The following is a 20,436-nucleotide window of genomic DNA, read 5'->3' as shown; positions in this document are numbered from 1 at the left end:
CCAGGCTGAGAACTCTTATGGTGCCTGAAGAATCAAACACCAGGCTAGGGAGGTAACTCAGTCCACAAAGTGTTTGTCTCACAAGGATGAGGACCTGAATTCAACCCTCAGCACCGACTTGAAAGAAAGAGAGTGGGAGGGAGGGAGAGAGAGAGGGAGGGAGAGAGGGAGGACAGACAGATAGCGGCCAGTGAGATAGATGCTCCCTGGAGAAGTGGGTGGGGAAAGAGAGAGAACCCTACATCAAACATGATACCTTGCAATGCCAGAGCCTAGTTACCCAGAAGGGACAAGAAGCTGCGGGGCAAGGCATCCTCCCCCACACAGGGAACCACTATTACCACCCTTGTGAAGGGGATCCAATGCCTCTCAAACCTGTACACAGAACATGGACGATGAAGAACTCCATCCATGACCTTATGAAGACAAGGTGGGAGAGTGCTGTGTTCAAGGTCACCCATCAGTCGCGAAAAGAGCCCAGTCCTGACACAGGGATCAGAGTTCGCTACCACAGGGACACACTGAGGTAACTTCCCAGAGCTGCTAAAGCATATAGCCACACTTTTCACACTTTGGCAATCAGAGCTTCTCATACTGAACAAGCATATTTACACACAATTGCAAAAAGGCTGACATTTTGAGGCCATCCGATCTTAAAGGAGTGCACAGGAAGGCACTCTTTGCAGCAGGCTACCAAGCAAAGGGGTATTCGGACAACCTTCTGCCCATTGGCAGAGACCAGATGCAGTGCCAGTCTCCAGCAGCACTGCTGCCCAGAAGCAGCATCCATTCTAATAACTTCTGCAGTGTTAAGTCTGCCGTGCTCGGAGAACTTTCTCTTTAACCTGCAACGCACTCGCGTCCTTGAGTAACCCAGGGGTGCTCCAGACCTGCCCGCCTCTAGACTTGCAACCTTCTAGTGGCTGTCAGAAGCCATTTGGTTCAAAGCAGACTGAGAAGTAGACCGCATGACTGAGGGCAACCTCTCTTCTGAGTACACCATTGTCACTGGAAGGAAAGTGACTGACAAACTATGGGCCTGCAGACTTAAGTATTTGGCAGGCGTTACAGAAACGAACGAAATAATCTGTCACTTCAAGGAAAACAATTGACAGCTCTGTTTGCCAATGATAAAATTTGAGCATTCAAGCAAAAATCAAAATTTTGGAAAACCAGCATCTACTGCCATGAACCTGACAGTTTTCCAATAGCTTTTTAAAGACTTTTCTGGTTTTAAAATACAGCATAATGAAATGTCTGGGCTTGGATGGTTTATACAATTCACGGGAACTAGTATTTTCCAAACAAGCAATGGATGATTCTACAAACCAGAATGGATTTAAATATACACACACACACACACACACACACACACACACACACACACACACACACAGAAGGAGCTGGAAAAATGGCCCAGTGGTTAAGAGTAATTGCTGCTCTTCCAGAGGACCTAGGCTTGCTTGAAAGCACTGGCACTGCCATTCACAACTGTCTATAACTCTAGTCTGAAAGGATCCCAGCCCCTCCTCTGGCCTTCACCAGCACAGGCCAGAACATGGTACTATGAACATGGTACACATATATGCATGCATGCATACATACATGCAGGCAGGCAAAACACCCATACATGTAAAAAATTAAAATTTAAGACACATTTAAAATACATGAGCTAGCAAGGGTTAGTGACCTTGAGCACGGAAATAACACCGACCAAATTTGATGTTCACAACACAAGTAGACCTTTAGGAAACTGCCCCTCACGTGGGCTTTGTCTTCCCTTAGTTTTGACATAACAGCAAATTATCCATAATGCCCACTCTACTCCATTGCACTGGACATGGAATGGCTGAGCCAGGTATATAATTTGAGCCCAGGACTTCAAGACCAGCCTGGGCAAAACAGTGAGATCCCTGTCAAAAAAAAAAAAAAAAAAAAAAAAAAAAAAGCTTTAAATCTTAAAGTCCCTTCTTTATAAGACCATATTTGGTTCATGTTCTTCAACCAAAAGAGCAAATTACAATATGCCAAATGCAGATGTATCTCTAAGATCTGTTCACTGAGAACACAACACAGGAAGCAATCACATTTGTCTTCGTTCGACATTTTATAAAATGCATTTATCTCGAAACTTACAATTTGATATGATTCATACAATTTAGAAAATAACTTCTTCTTCTAAGTTATTTAAATTAACATTGAGTGGAATTAAATGTTTTAAAATTATTTCGGTAATTTGTAAAATTGCAAGGTTTAATGTCTAAAATAATAAGTATCAATAGATACGAGTCACAGAAACTCTGTGGGATTTAAGAGTATACAATGGCCTTGAGACACTCACTGAAGACCCAAGGTACTTAATGACTAGAATCGTTACTGACTGAAAACATCACTGAGAACACAGCATTCCTCAAACTCTACTTGTCTAAGTGTATACATGCAGGCGCTGATGTGTGTATGTGTGTGTATGTGTGTGAATACATATGCACACATATATAAAGCATACTTAGAACACACTTTAGGTGACAAAACAAAACAACTAAATCTTTTTGAGAAGACCTGCACAGGAGCACACTTGAGAAGAGCTGCACAGGAGCAGGAGCACACTTGAGAAGAGCTGCACAGGAGCACACTTGAGAAGACCTGCACAGGAGCAGGAGCACACTTGAGAAGACCTGCACAGGAGCAGGAGCACACTTGAGGAGACCTGCACAGGGGCAGGAGCACACCTGAGGAGACCTGCACAGGAGCACACTTGAGGAGACCTGCACAGGAGCACACTTGAGGAGACCTGCACAGGAGCACACTTGAGGAGACCTGCACAGGAGCACACTTGAGGAGACCTGCACAGGAGCAGGAGCACACTTGAGGAGACCTGCACAGGAGCAGGAGCACGCTTGAGGAGACCTGCACAGGAGCACACTTGAGGAGACCTGCACAGGGGCAGGAGCACACTTGAGGAGACCTGCACAGGGGCAGGAGCACACTTGAGGAGACCTGCACAGAGGCAGGAGCACACTTGAGGAGACCTGCACAGGGGCAGGAGCACACTTGAGAAGACCTGCACAGGGGCAGGAGCACACTTGAGGAGACCTGCACAGGAGCACACTTGAGGAGACCTGCACAGGGGCAGGAGCACACTTGAGGAGACCTGCACAGAGGCAGGAGCACACTTGAGGAGACCTGCACAGGGGCAGGAGCAGGAGCACACTTGAGAAGAAACACAGCAGGTTTCTTAGCTTCAACCCCACAGTCTCGAAGACATCCAGACATTCCTGACAGAGAAGGATCCAAATATGGAGCCACAGACTGTGATCTAGGCTGCCAGGCCAACAGGCAGACGTTCAAGAGAAGGTGGAGTGGTGTGTAGGGAGAGAGACGGGGGAGTCCTGGGTGTGGAGAGGGAGGAGCCCGAGTTCTGGCACCCTGTGAAGCAGTACAGTGAAGAACGATAGGAGACCCCTTTAGGCTGTGGTTTACACTAGGATACGTCAGTATTCTCCTATGTTCTTTCTTTTTGGCGGAGAACGATGGATACTCCCTGCTCCACCAGGCTGCTTTGCATGAAAAGCAAAGGAGGTTCAAATGGATCTCTTCATGCATCTACTTTTATCAATCCTATGAGATAAACTGAGTAAATATTATCCCTGCCTCACAGACAGTGGCTCCTGGGGTATGAACCACTTCTGCGGCTGGGTGGTAAAAAATCCCTACCTGTATTCTAAGCTCTTGCCTGAACCTCTTCAACATACTACCCGGCCCAGCGCTCTCCCGCTGTCATGTGGCAGCTGAAGCATCAGCAGCAGTGGGAACTGTTAAAGAGTCGGGACTCCACACGCCCACCCATGCTGCCTACATCTGAAACACAACCCGTGTCTGCAGAAGCAGTTTGATGTTTAAACCACTGGCCTAGAAACAATAATGCCTGAGGCAGGCACCCATCCGCCCTGGTAGTGTCTCCAATGAATCCATGCCAGAGCTCTGCACTCAGCTGCACACAGCGACTGGAACAGAAACTGCCTCTCGAGTTCTTGGAGGCAGGCTGGCTAAGGTCAAGGTGCTGAGGCGGTCAGTTTCATCCTGAGGCAGCCATCTCACTGAGTGCTCATGTGACCTCTTCTAAGCTAGGAGAAAGAAAACTGTCTTTCTGTCTGTCTGTCTTTCTTTCTTTCTTTCTTTCTTTCTTTCTTTCTTTCTTTCTTTCTTTCTTTCTTTCTTTCTTTCGATTTAAAAGCGGGGCACTTGCTCTGGCCCCAAAAATGCATTTATTATTTTATGTAAGTACACTGTAGCTATCTTTAGACACACCAGAAGAGGGTGTCAGATCTCATTATGGATGGTTGTGAGCCACCATGAGGATTTGAACTCAGGACCTTTGGAAGAACAGCTGGCGCTCTTAACCGCTGAGCCATCTCTCCAGCCCCATCTTTCTTATCTTAAAGGAAACCATACAATCATCCTGGATCAGGATCCCACTCTTGTTCACAGTTTACTTTTAGTTCATTCCTAAGAGCCCGTCTCCACACTGGGGTGGGGGTAAGGGAGTGCTAAGACAAGGGTTAGCCTATGAATTAGGAGGGATGTACAACTGAGTGTGTGATGCTGAACAAGAGTCTATGCCCAGTCATCTGCCATGGCGGATGCTGCTGGTCCAGGACCTCACCTACAGAGCCTGTGGCACAGAGCGGCAAAAAGAACAGGAGCCTCTTTGCAGAGGGGCAACTGCCAAGGGAATTCCAGGGCCGAGGAGAATCCAAAGCAGCTAGACAGGTGCAGGATCCCCACAGGCAAAATGGGAGAACAACTTCCAGGGTGTGGCTGCCATGTGGTAACTAGACAGGTATCAAGCAGAGGCCTTATCACAAAGCACAAGTCCCTTTAGTCCTCATCACCCACCCCCGTTACAGGAGTGGAGTCTGAGAGCTCTGCTGATGAGCACAGGCGATAAGCCCCACCCCTCCAAGAGTGCTTTTGGAGGCAGAGCCTTAAACCACTCTCTTCCCCGCTGCAATGTCTGCCCTTCAGTCAGACAGTGATCACAGAAGCTGGCTGGTGTGATGGAGAGAGCATGGGTCTGAGGAAGCACAACAGGCAAGAACTGCTTGGAACGATTTTCCCTAAAGAACTGGCAAAGAGCTCTAGTGTTCAGAGTTGGCGGGTGCAGAAAAAGGACAGGTCCTACAGCATTTGCAGGAGTGTGTGCTCCTGAGCCCTTTCCCAGGAGCACGCTCAGGATGAAGAGAGACACCAGCATACGTAAAAGGCTTCTTCTGCATAACAGCACAGCATTTTCAAGAGTGAACACTGAGTTGGTTTAAATGGCCACTGACATGGTCAGGTACAGGAAGTCACGTGGAGCAGGGGACAACTTGACTACTTGAAAGAAAAACTGGGCTCTCTGCATCAATATGAAAAGATCAGACACAAGAGTCTAGTGGGAAAAGTTGGCTAGATAGACATAAGAATGGTGTGCCTAAGCTGACAGGGCTGGAGTTCCCTCTGCTACTTCCGACAGGCTTTATGGTCGGGAACATTTGAGGATAAGCTTCTTTACAGTCATCCAGATGTCAACAGAAATAATGGATGACAATTCTTTTTCCGTTTCAAACAGACGTGGCTTCGATCCAAGTTCTGCTAGTTGGCGACCCTGCCCAGGCTGAAGCCTTGGTTCCTAACAGGTGAATACCCACAGGGGAGAAGATTTGTGGGCGCTTGGTTGGCCTTCATGTGACTCTCGGCGCATCACATGCACCTATCCTATGCATGTTATAAGGAGGGGCCCCAGAGGTGAGCATGTCCAGAGCAGAAACCACAGGTCCCTGCATCTCTCCAGCCAAGGTCCTCCACAGTGGTGGCTAACAGCCACTCCATTAATTGCCAGACAAACTAACCCCTAGCTTGGTTAATCAACACTAATAACAGGAAGATGTGTCATTCAAAGCTGACATGTACTTGACTTCCAAGGGAATTTGAAGGGAGAAAAAAAACCAAACATCTCTGATTCTGCAAACACACTCCAGCTAAAGAGGAGACCGGACCACCTACCTAGCCTTCTGCACAGCTGCTGAAGTTTGAATGAAAGGGTCTCCAAAGTATTTTCAACCGGGTCATCTGAAATGATTGACTTGTTCCAATCAAAAAAGCAAGCCTGTCATTGCCAGAGTTCCCTAGGTGACATGTTATTTACCATAAGCGATCAGTGTTAACACGAACCAAACTGCAGTATGCTTTCTAGTCCCCAGTACAGATTAACTTCATCAACTTTCAGGGCTCCTAATTTCACACTTCTCAATGCATCCTACCCTCCCCTTCCCCCAAACCCTGCCACTTTAAGACTAAGTGGAAAGCAACAGAGAAGATGGGGTTCATACAGTGCCACTGCCAAGGCCGCCTCTGTATCAAGTCTGTATTAGTTAGATCTGTCTTTATATAGGCAAAGTGCACAATGCTGGAAATACTCTAAAATAATAACTGGGTTCTCAGAAAAGTTCAACACAAAGGTCTTGCCGAGTCTAGTAACAAATGGAAGTATGTGTATTATACTCAAGTCCATGACACGCTAGGGCTGCACACTAAATTTCCATACCCACCGCCATAATCCTGGCTTGACAATGCACTAAGGTTATATATGTATTTCCCCCTAAGACAGAATGAATCACGTTCGCCAATCCATCACACTGACCCGGGGAAACAAGGGGAAGTGGCATTACTCCATCTGGGGCTATGTACTTTGGGAAAACCTAGCCTTGCTCAGCATCACTTAGCCAAAGAAAGGCTCAAGGTAAAGCTAAGCACATTCAGCGGGTTGGGGGGAGGGGGGTGTACCTGATTTGACCATTAGGACTATTAGTCCTTGAATTCTGTGTAGCAGAGCAGCATTTGCGGTCTCACTTGCAAAGTTTCATCATCAGCAACATCAAAAAGGTAAGACCCATAGGAAAGAGCTCCAAAGGCTTTTCCCTCTGGGTAAAGTTTACTAAGGACCAGCCAACCAACCCGACATACTGCTGGAGAACTGGGCACCCAGCAGTAAACACTGCAGGCAAATCCCTCTTTATGTACTTTGATTACACCCTAGTAAAAAGTAAACAAACAACTATAAAGAAGTCACAGGTGGACGGGGCTTTAACACAGGGGCTCTGGCCTTAAACTGGGTGTTGGGGAGGCACCTGGCTGGGAAGATATGCTGAGGTATAGTGGAAGGCCGTGAGAATGATGAGATGGCCAGAAGAAGTCAATGTTCTAGAAGATAGAGAAAGGGCAGGAACCTCCAGGACAGTAAGGACTAAGAGTTCATCTTGAGGGAGGTATGGAGGGGAGACTAGGGCAGAAGGTGTCTCCATGATGCAGAGAGGTCTCACATGAGGGAGACCAGGCCTTAGACACAGTTTCAGGAGAAGGACCGGCTCTGCCTCATTTTCATAGACGACCACTAGACTGCAAAGAGATGGAACGCAGAGGCCAGTGTAGGGAGCAAGAAAAGGGCCATACGGTCCACAGTAAGATAAAAGCCAGCAGGCTTACTGTATGTACTGGGTGCTAGGGGCAATGGGAAAGCCTACTCGGGGGTGTGGCTCTGTGATAGTGCATGCCTGCCTCATTTGCACCAAGTTTTGGATCCTGTCCCTAATACCAAGTGCATGGGGCGTCTTTGTTTTGCTCGTATTTTAAAACACAGTGTAACCATGCACAAAAGAGAAATGAGGACTAGGGAGACTTCAGCAAGGCTTGTTTGTACCACCAGGCTTCCTAATCTGGACTGGGCGGCTGCCCAGCCAGAGAAGCAGTTCCTTGACTAAGAGGAAGCCAGGCATCCCAGGGACCTCTGCATGTTGGAACCTTCACTGACAGTGCTGGTGCCTGACTCCACGCGTACGTACAGCTGGGAGGACAGCAATGGCTCACCCATCCCTATTAGTCAAAAGTGTACTCCAAAAGACAGCCACACACTGACCTCTCTTGGGAAGTAAATCCTGTCACCATGGCTGCTGGTGGTGTTAGCTTGCCCAACTTTAGAAATCTGAATCCCTGTCTTGACTGGTGGCCAGCAGAATGGTCCCTCCCTGCTCTGTCACAGGCTTTCCATCACCTCCTGCTTCCACCCCTGCTCTCTATGGAGCAAACAGCTGAGCACAGATCCCACCACAGCCCCCAGCCTCCATCTCCATCTTTCCTGACCCCTCCCCCACAAGCAGGCATAACAGCATGTGGTAACAAGTGCCCTGAGGGCTATGACAACTGACGCCCCACTGAGTCTGAGTGGCCTGTGAGCCTAACCAGGGCTTCCAGCCTGGGAAAGTGATAAGAGGAGACAGCCCAGGAGGAGAGGAGGATGGGCGGACTCCAGGCGCAGAATGGGCTCGAAGGGCACCTGAGACAAAGACATAGGAGAAAGAACACAGAAAGAACTGTGCAGGCTTCCTTTAGGGATGCTAGGCGGTGTGGGCCTGGATGGCTCTGACCATTATGCACCTTCCTGGGAGTCCTAAGATGGGACAATGCAAAGGTTTCCTGTCCCCAAACCACCACCACCCTGCCCACCTGATCATGTTATCCAATGGCCTTCCTTTCAGGGAACTCTGAGTTGACAAGGTTGGCCATGTCACTCTGGTATACAAGGAGGTCCTGGCACTGGCAGCAGCAGTCTACCTAGTGTACAGGGCCTGAGGTGCAGCCAGTGGGAACAGTCGCTTGTGCTTCACATCCGGGGCCCTCCTGATAAGTTCTCTCCGGTCTTCGGTCCCCACCCACTCAAGCCCAGCCATGACTTTACTCTGAAAACCTCAGGGGAACACTATGCCCATCCTATGGGCTTGCCTGGACCCACCCCACACTGGGCTGTTGTGATTTGCCAAGTTTCATCCAGGGACATCCCTAAGAGCCGGAACAAGCTGTCTGAAATAACGTCAGGACTCTATCGTAGTTGGTGCTAAACTAGTGAGGCAGCGGAAGGAAGAAGGCATATTGAAATTCCCTGTCTATGGGACGGCCACAGAGAAGCCGATGTTCCTAGGAAAGTGGCAGGAATTGGTGTGGAGGAAAGGTTCCTTCGATGGCAGACCAATGTGCTTCCCCTGAGTTCCTCTAGAAGCTGGCTGGTTTACTCACAGGCCAGCAGCATGATCAAGCCCCTCCACAACTCTGATTGCCTTCCCCAAAGCCCTCGCCTCCCAGGAGCTAGACACCAGCACCTCCAAGATAATGCAGCTGCTATGAAGAAAGAAAGGTCTGACCCTGCCATTCTCAGCTTAGAATTCTGTGGCTGCTCCAAAAACAAAGTAAACACACTGATCCTGACTGTCCTGTAGCAGCCTGTTGCTCACACCAAGCCAGGGAAGAACACAAGTGTGCAGACCCCCCCCCCCCCTCTAACAGTACGCCCTTCTCCACTGGGGGTGGGGTGGGGTGAGGGAGGGAACTCCACAAAATGTCCACCAGGCACCTAAAACATACTAATTTGAGAAGTAACGTTCTCTTTTCTTAGGAATATATACTGACGTATTTTAAGATAAAATAGGCTGTCTGGGACTGGCTTCTAAGGAGCCCAAACAATGCAGATGGAAGCGGAGTTGAGCACTGAGCACGGAGCTGCAGAGGCATGAGGCCCCTCTCTACACCTGCTTGGCAAGGTGTCCTCCTCTCCTGTCCGTGTGTCTGGAACGCCTGAGTCCTCAAACGCTGCAGTTCTGTTCTCTATGGCTGCTTCCTGTAAAATGAATGATGCTCTGAACGAAAGCAAACATCACCCTCAGATCACACCAACGTCACTGAGCCAACAAACAATTCAAAATTAGATGGCAACCTTAAACAATTTACTCAGCGAAGCTTTTGACATTACTTCTTAGGATGTCCTGCCTGAACATCAACCCAAATCACTTTAGTAAACAACCCCGCATGGAGTTGGTCTTATGAGTCAATTAGGCACTGCCCAGTCACCCTCTCAATCTGTCTGTGTACTGTAACCCTCAATACTATCTAGGAAACTGTTCACTAACCGTGCTGTACCAGTGAGGGGTAAGAAGACCATTCAAAGATCTGGTCAGCCAGCCAGGACGTGAGGACTTAGTGATGTACGCTCTATATAACAGACACCAGTGACAGAGAAATAAAATAGTATTATCTCCATGCCATGCCATAGCTTCTATTGATGGCAACTGCAGGACACAAAGAAATCTTGTCCATCTCCCCAGTCCCGTGCTTAGCATTCTGTGTTCAGTTGCTGGAGCCTCCCCACAATTAGTAAGATGAGGAGCAACAGGCTTTCCATTCGCTGCTCAACATTTAAGCCCAAGTCATCAAATAAGGAAAGATTTCATTACCACCCCGTACTGACAGAGACCCATATTAATTACTATTTGAATTAACCTCGGAGCCATGGTTTTCATCAGTACTCAGAAAAGACAGGGACAATTTCTAATTACATGCCACCCTTGTTATAAGTCACTAGGCCGCCAGGAGTATCTGATGAGGCTGCCATCTTTCCCTGGGCTGGTTCTCATCTCCCCTACCCATGAAGAAGAGTCCGTTGGCCTCATGATTCTTTCCCTGGGTTACTCCCTGCCCTTCCTTTAAAGCTGTACTATACGGCTGTATAGATCTCCAATTAGTAAAAGGTAAAAGCGTTTAACTATGAACAGTTTACACTCTATCATAGTATAAAGCTAGATAGTCGAGAGCCTACTGTGAAGAGCTCAATGAGCCACTGGCTGGTAAACAGACAGAGCAGCAGGGAGTCCTGAGCCAGCACGCCATGTTCGCCACATGTCACCCAGTCAAGGTCATAGGATAAGTAGGAAGAGGCAGTTGCTGATGTTGCATGGAAACAGATCCAGCAGAAGAAATTACCTTCTTCTGTTGCCACCCTTGTCTCTGTCCAAAGACAAGCAACTCAGCAGCCTACGTGCATCCCGCCCACCCTGTGCAGCCAGGGCAGAAGTGGCCATGCGTGCGTCCGTCAAGTACTTTGGGGAGGAATCCTGGGGGTGAATGCCCGTGCTCCATGCACATCTCAGCTGGCACCACTGTCTGCAGTACAGACGGAGTTGTACTTCCAAATTCATAGCCTTCAGCCCAGTGCTTCGGGTCGCACTTCATGAAGCAAACGTTTAAAATACCGAGAGATTAAGGACTCGGATAGAACAGTACATGATTTCAAAAAAAAGTTGAGACTTTAGAATGCAAGTAAAAATGGATCTATGTTCTCAAAAGACACTAAATGTCTCAACTATAGCTAGAACTTCATCTTTAATGTGGCAATAATTATTTGTATGTCAGAATGGTAATTTACCAACTTCAACAAAGCTAGCACAAGCATCTGCTCACCCTCCCAAGGCCACATCGTGCACGGGCCTCCTTCTGAGCAGCACACAGGGCCCATTTGCCTGTCTTCTATGCTGCTTCCAAAGGTGCCTCTCTCTTAACAGTATGCAGCAGCCATGGTACACTGTGGCGTCCAGATGAAGGCTGTTTGGAGCCAATGGGGAGATGGCTGCTGCTGAGACAAACCCCATCAGCAAAGAAAGAAGGGGTGGTGGTGGGAGGGAGGGCATGTAAATGAAGAAATCTACAGGAAAATTACAGTCAATTAAGAACATGTATTTTGGCATCTAAAATTTCTTTCAGGGACTCTCCTATTTATTAACTGAAGATACAAAGATGACTGGTACTAGAATAATTTCTCCCAGAATGCAGTCCATTTTTGTAATCATTCCAAGAACCATCACAGCCAACCCTGCAGATAAAAATCCGTATGTTAAGGCAGGGCGTTCATCTCAGCACTAGGGAGGCAGAGGCAGGTGGATCTCTGTGAGTTTGAGGTGAGCCTGGTCTACAAAGCAAGTCTAGGACAGCCAGGGCTACACAGAGAATCCCTGACTCAAAACAAAGAAACAAACAAAGATATACACAAACCATGATGTTAAATGAAATAAGCTACACCAAGACAATACTGTATGTTTTTCTCTTAAATGCAGATCCTAGATTTGAAGTTATATGCATATATATATATATACATACATACATACATATATATACACACACACACACATACATACATATAGCATTTATTTATATGTGTGTACATGAAGCTAGAAAGCAGATCATGAAAGGGGAGGAAGACCTTTTAAAGGAATGGGTTACTATATATATAAGAAAGCAGAAGGGAGAGATTATCTGGGGGAAGGGAAATCAGCCAGGAGGAGGAGGCAGGGGGACAAGGTAAGGGAGGAAGTAAATATAATGATGGACGAAAGGCTATAATGAAATATGATGAAACTGTACTGTAAAAGTATTTCTCCCAAACAATCAATACTTGCAGACACTAAGAACTGCTATTTCAGTGACTGTCAGAGTTAAGAAAATCAGAGAGGCAGCAAGATCATCAGCAATCCATATTTGTAACTGTCAACTACCCTACCACCACTAACAAAGCACAAACTTGTGAACTCATACAAACTGCCGCTGTCTGTCACAGTCAACTCTGCTGTAAAACTGTTCTCTTAACTACCGTATTTATAGCCATCGTGGAGGTGCACCCCTCCAGGACTGCTACTGAGGAGGCTAAGGTAGAAGATCCTTTGTTTTTATCATTGCTATTACAGATAAGAAACTGAAGTTTATAGTGTAGATATTCAAGGTACTCAACATGCTATTTTGATAAACACAGTTACTGGCTAAAGGATTGCTATGGTCAAGAAAATAACATAGCTATCATCTTAGATCTTACCTGTGACAAAAACTACTTGTATGTCAGAATAGTAAGTTATCAACTTCAACAAAGTTAGCACAAGCAAATATTCACCTTCCTAAGGCAAAAGGTGCACATTTTCTTTTAGTACAACTAAGGTTTCCTTTCACGGTTAAATACAGTTTCAATTTCTATTTAAAGACTCAAATGCACACAGGATGTATCAGACAGTGGCTAGGTGCTGTGGGTAGAGTCAACAAAGACTTTTTTTTTTTTTTTTTTTTTTTTTTTTTGGGTTTTTCGAGACAGGGTTTCTCTGTGTAGCCCTGGCTGTTCTGGAACTCACTCTGTAGACCAGGCTGGCCTCAAACTCAGAAATCCGCCTGCCTCTGCCTCCCGAGTGCTGGGATTAAAGGTGTGCGCCACCACTGCCCTTTTCTTAATATAAAAACACACTCTGTCCAGCCATGCCTGCTTTCATCTCATGCATGATGATTGCTGCAGGAACCCAGCAGTCTTACCTGCTGCTTCCTATGAACACTAGTCAGCAGCACAGTGCTTTGACGAGCCAGACACACATGTGGTTCAAATCTGTACTCAGCTGGAACATGTGTCGAGTAGGTTATCTATTACTAGTCATCCTAGCCTAGTAATCCTCCTTCCATAACTGTGATTAAAATCCTTCAAAGAAGGCTCGTACAGAAAGGTAACGTATGAACTATCTTCATTAGCCCAGCCTGTTAATCAGTTAATAAGATGTCCGACACAGTAAGTGACATACGACATCGGGACTGAGTATATCAGGCAGCAAAGCACATATGTTGCAAACTTGACCCGAGTTCAATTCCTCGAACCCATGGTTACCAGTACAGTGGTGTATGCTTGCAATCTCCAAGCTAGTAAGACAAAACCAGACAGAAACACTGGGCCTCACTGGCCAGCCAGTAGTGCCTATTTGAGGAATTCCGGGCCCGTGAAAATCCCTGCCTCAAAATGAAACACAACAGTGTATGGTGCCTTGGGAATAACACCTGGCCTTGACACAGGCATGTGTGCACATCCACAAATACACAAACGGGAGGCCGACCTAAGTTTTTCAGTGATACAGGGGAAAACAGTAAGCGATGATCTTCAAACCTAGCAGGAACTGTGAACTGCATTCAGGGAGAAGAGCCGCTGCCAAGCGAGGACATCCCTCATAGCATTTAACTGGAACCCCTACCAACTTTGTGCTGCTACTGAAGAGGTGTTTAACAGGTAAAAGCTCTTCTCTCAAAAAGGCCCAGAATTTGGTTCCCAGCACATGGACTGGGTGACTCCAACTCCAAGAGCCCCAATGCCTCTAGTCTCAAAGAACCTTGTCCTCAAGGGTCCTGCATTTAGGGTGCCTGCATTCACACGCACATACCCACATACATGCATACAGATCTACCGTTTTACTAAGTACTTTCCAATCTACATTTGTCAGTATCTTCGATATCTGCACCTCTGTGAATGCAGGAGTTAAGTTCTAAGGCCACAAGAGACTGCGACAAGGCCTTCCTATTAATACTTATCAAACATGTATCACAAATTCAACTCTTAAGTGGAATCTTAATATCAGTATGTTAAAGTTTTGTAGATTAGTAATGTGTGCTTGCATATGTGAAACACGCACACACATACTTTCAACATGCTGACTTCGTAAATGCAGTCTTTGTACTGAGGAGGTTTTAAAAGTGTCCCATCAGAGGCAACTGACAACGGTTCTGTCCTCTGGAGGTACACAATCACTTAAACCAACCATGACGGTCTAACGGTTACTGCCGAATGTGTAAGCTTTGTTACACAATGGGACAAATGGTCGGCTGCTGCCTTGATTCCTCAGCAGTGCGGGCCAGATGAACCCTGGGCACGGTGCTTCATACATCATACATAATACATCATACATACATCATACATAATACACATACACATCAGTAAAGATGTTTAAATCAACTTACCCACAATGGGACAATTCTAGACACCATAAGAGGCCACCAAGTAGAAATCCCAGGGTCGGTAATGAGTTATCTCTTTTAAAGTTGGAAGCCAGTGAGGTCCCACAGACACCTCACACCCCACCTCCCGCCACAAACATCATGGTCGATAGATAGCCATTGCTCTTAGTTGCCCACCAGAACTTGTTACTGAAGACACCACATACTTCAGTCAGAGAACACGGGGAAATCAAGCTGGCATTGACCTGGAGGATTCACCCCACTGGCTAGATTTCCTAGGGCTGCAGGTGCTGTGTGTGCTCAGGGGACGGGGTTGGGGGTAGAGTAGTCATCAGTCTCACTTGGCTGTCAATACTTTGTGATGTCACAACCATTGGACCGGCAAAGTATGCACACTGGTACATCAGAGGCGCAAATGTTACTGGAGTAACCACCCACTTTCTGCTTGGATTTCAAGCCTGCTCTGCAAGGCTAGAGCCATGCCTGCTACCATTATCATAGGGCTAAGAATGTAGAGAGGCAGTAGGCCCAGGGAACAACTTACTATTGTTATTCTGCTGAATCAGCAGTTCTCAATTCCTGGATTGTAACCCATTTGGGGGTCATCTAAGAACATCTGCAAATCAGATATTTATATTATGATTCTTAACAATAGCAAACTTTCAGTTATAAAGTTGCAACGAAAACAGTTTTATGGTTGGGGTCACCACAACATAAGGAACTATATTAAGGGGTTGTCGTTTTTATGAAGGTTGAAAACCACTGTGGTGGTGCCGGGCAGTCATGGCGCACGCCTTTAATCCCAGCACTTAGGAGGCAGAGACAGGCGGATTTCTGAGTTCAAGGCCAGCCTGGTCTACAAAGCAAGTTCCAGGACAGCCAGGGCTATAGAGAGAAATCCTGTCGGGGGGGGGGGGGGGCGCTAAACACTGTGGTAACTGGATATAATATTAAACTGACTGCCACTGATTTATCCTTACACTCATAGATTAATGAACGTCTCAGTATTTATCGGAGGACCGTCCCCTCTTTTGCAGTAGATGGGCATTAACAGAGACTGGCCAACATGCGGAGAGTAAGAGACAGCATAGGGCCCAGCCCCGGATGTATCTGCACCATACTCCCTCCTCCCAAAGCTCAGGAATCCTAACTGAACAGGGGCAGGGAGACTGTACGCAAGAGCCAGAAGTGATGGATGGCCACAGCACAACAGTTCAAAGACCCAACAGGGCAGAGGCAGATGTTAACTCACTCCAGTTATGGCAACGTGCACAAGATCAGGCCAGACAAAACCGCAGCATGGAAGGAAGGGAGGAGAGCCCGAAGCCCTAACCCCAGCTGAAGAGCTGGCAACAATGGCTGCTGGGAGAGAGAGGCCACCATGCTCTCTCTAAGAGATGGTCCTATGCCCTGGCACACACTGGCGGCACTAAGTGAACTCAACGGGCTTTAAAGCAAAATGAAGGGAGTAGGGTTTCATGGGCATATCTGGAAATGAGGGTGGGCTTGACCAAACACATTATATATGTTTTGTTTTGAGATATGTGTATGTGTGTGCATACAAATAGATATGTATGTGTGCACATATATGCATATGAAATTCTCATAAAATAAAAACTAAAATTCTTGACACAAACAGTAAACCAGAGCAGGTCATGATACTGGAATACTATGCAGCCATTTCTCTTTATTAAATATATGCTGACTGTGCCAATGATGCTCAGTAAACAGAGTTACTGGCATGTTTTACTGTATAATTAGCCTCATCATGTTTCTATTTTAAAAAAAATGCTCAGTCATCTACAGGACGGAACATAGGGCCCCCAATGGAGGAGCTAGAGAAAGTACCCAAGGAGCTGAAGGGGTCTGCAACCCTATAGGTGGAACAACAATATGAACTAACCAGTACCCCCAGAGCTCATGTCTCTAGCTGCAGATGTAGCAGAAGATGGCCTAGTCGGCCATCATTAGGAAGAGAGGCCCATCGGTCTTGCAAACTTTATATGCCCCAGTACATGGGAATGCCAGGACCAAGAAGTGGGAGTCGGTGGGTAGAGGAGCAGGGCGGGGGGGAGGGTATAGGGAACTTTTGGGATAGCATTTAAAATGTAAATGAAGAAAATATCTAATAATTTTTTTTTAAAAAAGGAGAAAAATTAGAAATTAAGAGAGCCAGTGGTGGCACACACCTTTAATCCCAGCACTTGGAAGGCAGAGGCAGGCGGATTTCTGAGTTCAAGGCCAGCCTGGTCTACAGAGTGAGTTCCAGGATAGCCAGGGCTACACAGAGAAACCCTGTCTGGAAAAATCAAAAACCAAAAAGAAAGAAAGAAATTAAGAGAAAGAGGGAAAGATATGGGAAGGGAGGGGAGGGGAGAGGAGAGGAGGGACAGAGAAAACAGGGAAGGAGAAAAGGATAGATTTAGCAACAGCTTTTCTGTTTGTGATTTGGAGACAGCTTCACTACCCAGCTCCCGCCCACTTGAGATCTTTCTGCCCCTATTGCAGGGAGCTTCAGACACATGCCACCATGCCTCCACTGTGTACCACAGTGGAACCAAAAATGTATTGTTATCAGCCATAAGCAAAATTCTGGTCAAGTACAAAAATATTCCCTGGAATCTTAAACTATGTATGTAAAATTACTAAATATCATTAAAATATGCCATATAAATTATTCCTACTTCCTGAATGCTGCCAATGTAAACAACCAGTCATAGTTCAATCTATTCATTCCAAATGAAAACTTCAACCACTTTAAAAATATTTTGCATGGGCATAATAAAAAACAAGCAGAAAACTCAATGTACCACCTCCCAGGTTAAATAAGGAAAATCAATACAGTATAATGGTGGGGTTGGGTGGGGTGGGATAGGGTGGGCAGGGCAGGGCCTCCATCAGACTCTCTTTGCTACCACAGTTCCACTGCAAGGGCCCACTTTAAAAACAAAAAAGATTTCATCTCATGGGTATTTTTAGGACGGTCTGAATGGCACAACATGGCTTACGCTCAATACATCTCCCATCATCTCTGAGCACAGCCTTGGGGCTTCTGTCCCTTCCCCATACAGTCTGGTAGTGCCACAACATGGTGAAGAGTGTGGCAAGAACTACACCAGTACAAATGTGGTTTGTTTCCCTGTAGGATGTTGTCCTGTGCACAGGCGTGAGGGGCTGTTCCTCCATACAGCTCAGCTCCCTGCTTCTTCTGCCACACGGGTCGCAGGACCTTTCCACTTGATTTCAAATCTCATTAAGACGGGTGGTATACGATTCTCCAAAGTCCAGGAACCTAAACACAGACTTCCTGCCACTATTACTCTCTGAGATTAATTTAGTAATTTTTATTATAAATAAAATCAGTAACATTCAAAAAGCAGTTAGGAATAATTTTCTATGATCTATATTTACTGCATTTATTTTTTTTTCAAATATGACAGAATCAGTGAGATATCTTTTAGATGCAATTCATACTTCCAAGACGGGGAATGGGATCCATGGTTGATCACTTGCCCAACATGCAGGCCAGGGTTTAACAACAACTGGATAGCACACTCCGTCTCAATTAATAAATCTGATTTTTCAATAAAACCACATAACTATCCACTATTACTGTGAACTAGCAAGTGTGCATCTGTCTACAGGCACGCCTCTGCGTTCCCAATCACCTGATACCCTGACTGCAGAGACAAGGCATCCCTTTCAATCAGTTCCCTTCCACTCTCCAGGGAGAAAGGAGCGCCTTCAGTGGCTAAGAGTGCAAATTCCAGCTAGCCACTGCCCAGGTCCACTATCCTGTGAACCAGTCATTCGCCTCCACCTCCTACGACTGACCGCACAACTGACCATCAGCTTTAGGTCTCCATCCATCCTGACTTGCAGGGCTCGTCCACCACCCCCTTCCTATCCTGCCTTTCAAACATGCCCTGCCCACATGCCACTGCACTCTCAAGGCCCTGCCACTTGTCCTTTCAAACATGCCCTGCCCACGTGCCACTGCACTCTCAAAGCCCTGCCACTTGTTTGGTTTTTGTTTGGTTTTGTTGTTGTTAGGTTTAGGAGACAAACCTCACCTAGCTTAAAAAGGAAAAGAGACATCAATCCTGTGAGCCTGGACCTGGTGCCTGGCCAGGAGCTACTGTAGTCCAGCGCATAGTCAGATGGCCCTGTCAGTGCATAAGGAGCAGAAGAAAGTGGGAGTCCAACTCCAGCCAATACTCACATTAGCCAGGCCACACGCCTGGACAATGTCTCTCAGAGATACCACAGTGCTAAGGGTAGCCCCATGAACCTTAGCGCCTAGCTAGCGGGCTATTTGGACAAAGAAGCAAGCTAGAGTCATCCAAAATATCCTCTTCCCTCTACAGTGCCCACAGGTTTTATTGTTATGGTTGTTTTACGAGTACAATGTTTCTGCCTGCATTTAAATGTGTGACATTCATGCCTTGTGCCCTTGGAGGCCAGAAGATGGTGTCAGACTCCCTGGAACTAAGAGTTACACACAGTTGTTTGCTGCCCTGTGGGGGCTGAGAATCAGGCGCAGGCCCTCCTTCTCTCTGTAAGAGCAGTCGGTGCTCTCCACCTTGAGCCCTCACTCCAGCACCGTCTAATGGGCTCCCACATTTAGTCCAACCAGTAACCTCTAGCTCTGTCCGTGGCCCCACACTATCAAACCCCTCCGACTTCTCACATGGACTTCACCATGACACACAAGGCACCGTGACCAGTCTCAAGAACAACCTTCTCCAGGCCTAAAACCTGTGCACATGGCTCAACCAAAATATCTGCTCCCCGTGACTCTCGGGGTTCAGATCAAGGCCCCAGTGCAGCAACAGCAGCATGGGAAGGGGCCTCAGCTACAGCTCCCGATGGTCCTCGGGAGGGGGGTGCTTCTGCAAGTCCCAATCAAATCAGAGGCCTCCACTACCCACCTCACCATCTGCTGCTCCCTCTGTTTCACAATAAAACAGTCATCAGATGGCTGGCCGGATGGCTCAGTGGGTAAAGACTAACAGCCTGAGTTCAATTCTGCAGAGCCCATGTGGTAGGAGAGCTCTGACCTTCACATACCAGTGTTGTGGCACATGTGCACAGACACACACACTTGCACACACCCACGTTATCACAATAAATGTAAAGTTCAAATGTTTTTAAAGAACATGTGGGGCTAAAGAGATGGCTTGGTGGTTACAGGGCACTGTCCTTCCATCAGACCTGAGTTCAGTTCCAGCACTTACATTGAATGGCTCACAATCATCTCTAACTCCAGTTCTAGGGGCATCCACTGCCCCCTTAAGACTCCACGGCTTACATACACACGCCATGCACACACACACACACACACACACACACACACACACACACACAGGGAGACACAATCCATACCCATAAGTAAAAATAAACCTTAAAAATGCCAATCACTAGGCTCTAGATTTACCCACACGCTTTGAGCCTCTGGTATTGTAATCATCTCTGTACCCCAACACTCAGAGCGGTACCAAGCCCAGAGACATTAGGACTGTCTTTAGGATAAGCAATTTTCAGGTCCACTAATGAACATGAAACAGCTACTGCCTTTGGGAAAGGTTGAGACAAAACAATACATGATCAAGCAGAGCCGTGCCAGGAAATGTTTCAGAGGGAGAATTTTCTATGAATGGGTTTAAGGAGGGAAAAGTCTGCTGCAAAAAGTTACGGACAAGAGGATGGAGAGAAAGTCCTACCACACAACCCCAGTTACAGCCCGGGAGCTGGTGCTCTGGAGTGGGCCGT

At 46.8% G+C, this 20,436-nt stretch overlaps 1 protein-coding gene and 1 long non-coding RNA gene across 5 annotated transcripts in view; both read right to left on the bottom strand.

Moving 5' to 3' along the window:
• The window catches only part of Chd7 (chromodomain helicase DNA binding protein 7), a 178,048-nt gene that overhangs the window by 134,533 nt on the left and 23,079 nt on the right, over window positions 1–20,436 (bottom strand). The window lies entirely within an intron of this gene.
• Window positions 1,967–16,707, bottom strand: Gm46841 (predicted gene, 46841). Its single transcript, NR_166064.1, has 2 exons — window positions 2,844–16,707; window positions 1,967–2,791 (listed from the first exon to the last, which is right to left on the bottom strand). It is a non-coding gene; the product is annotated as a predicted gene, 46841 (long non-coding RNA).

This window comes from Mus musculus, chromosome 4 (assembly GCF_000001635.26).
Source record: "Mus musculus strain C57BL/6J chromosome 4, GRCm38.p6 C57BL/6J".
NCBI classification, from domain to species: domain Eukaryota; kingdom Metazoa; phylum Chordata; class Mammalia; order Rodentia; family Muridae; genus Mus; species Mus musculus.
Note: the sequence above shows the minus strand (reverse complement) of the source record. Positions and strands in the feature narration are given on the sequence as shown.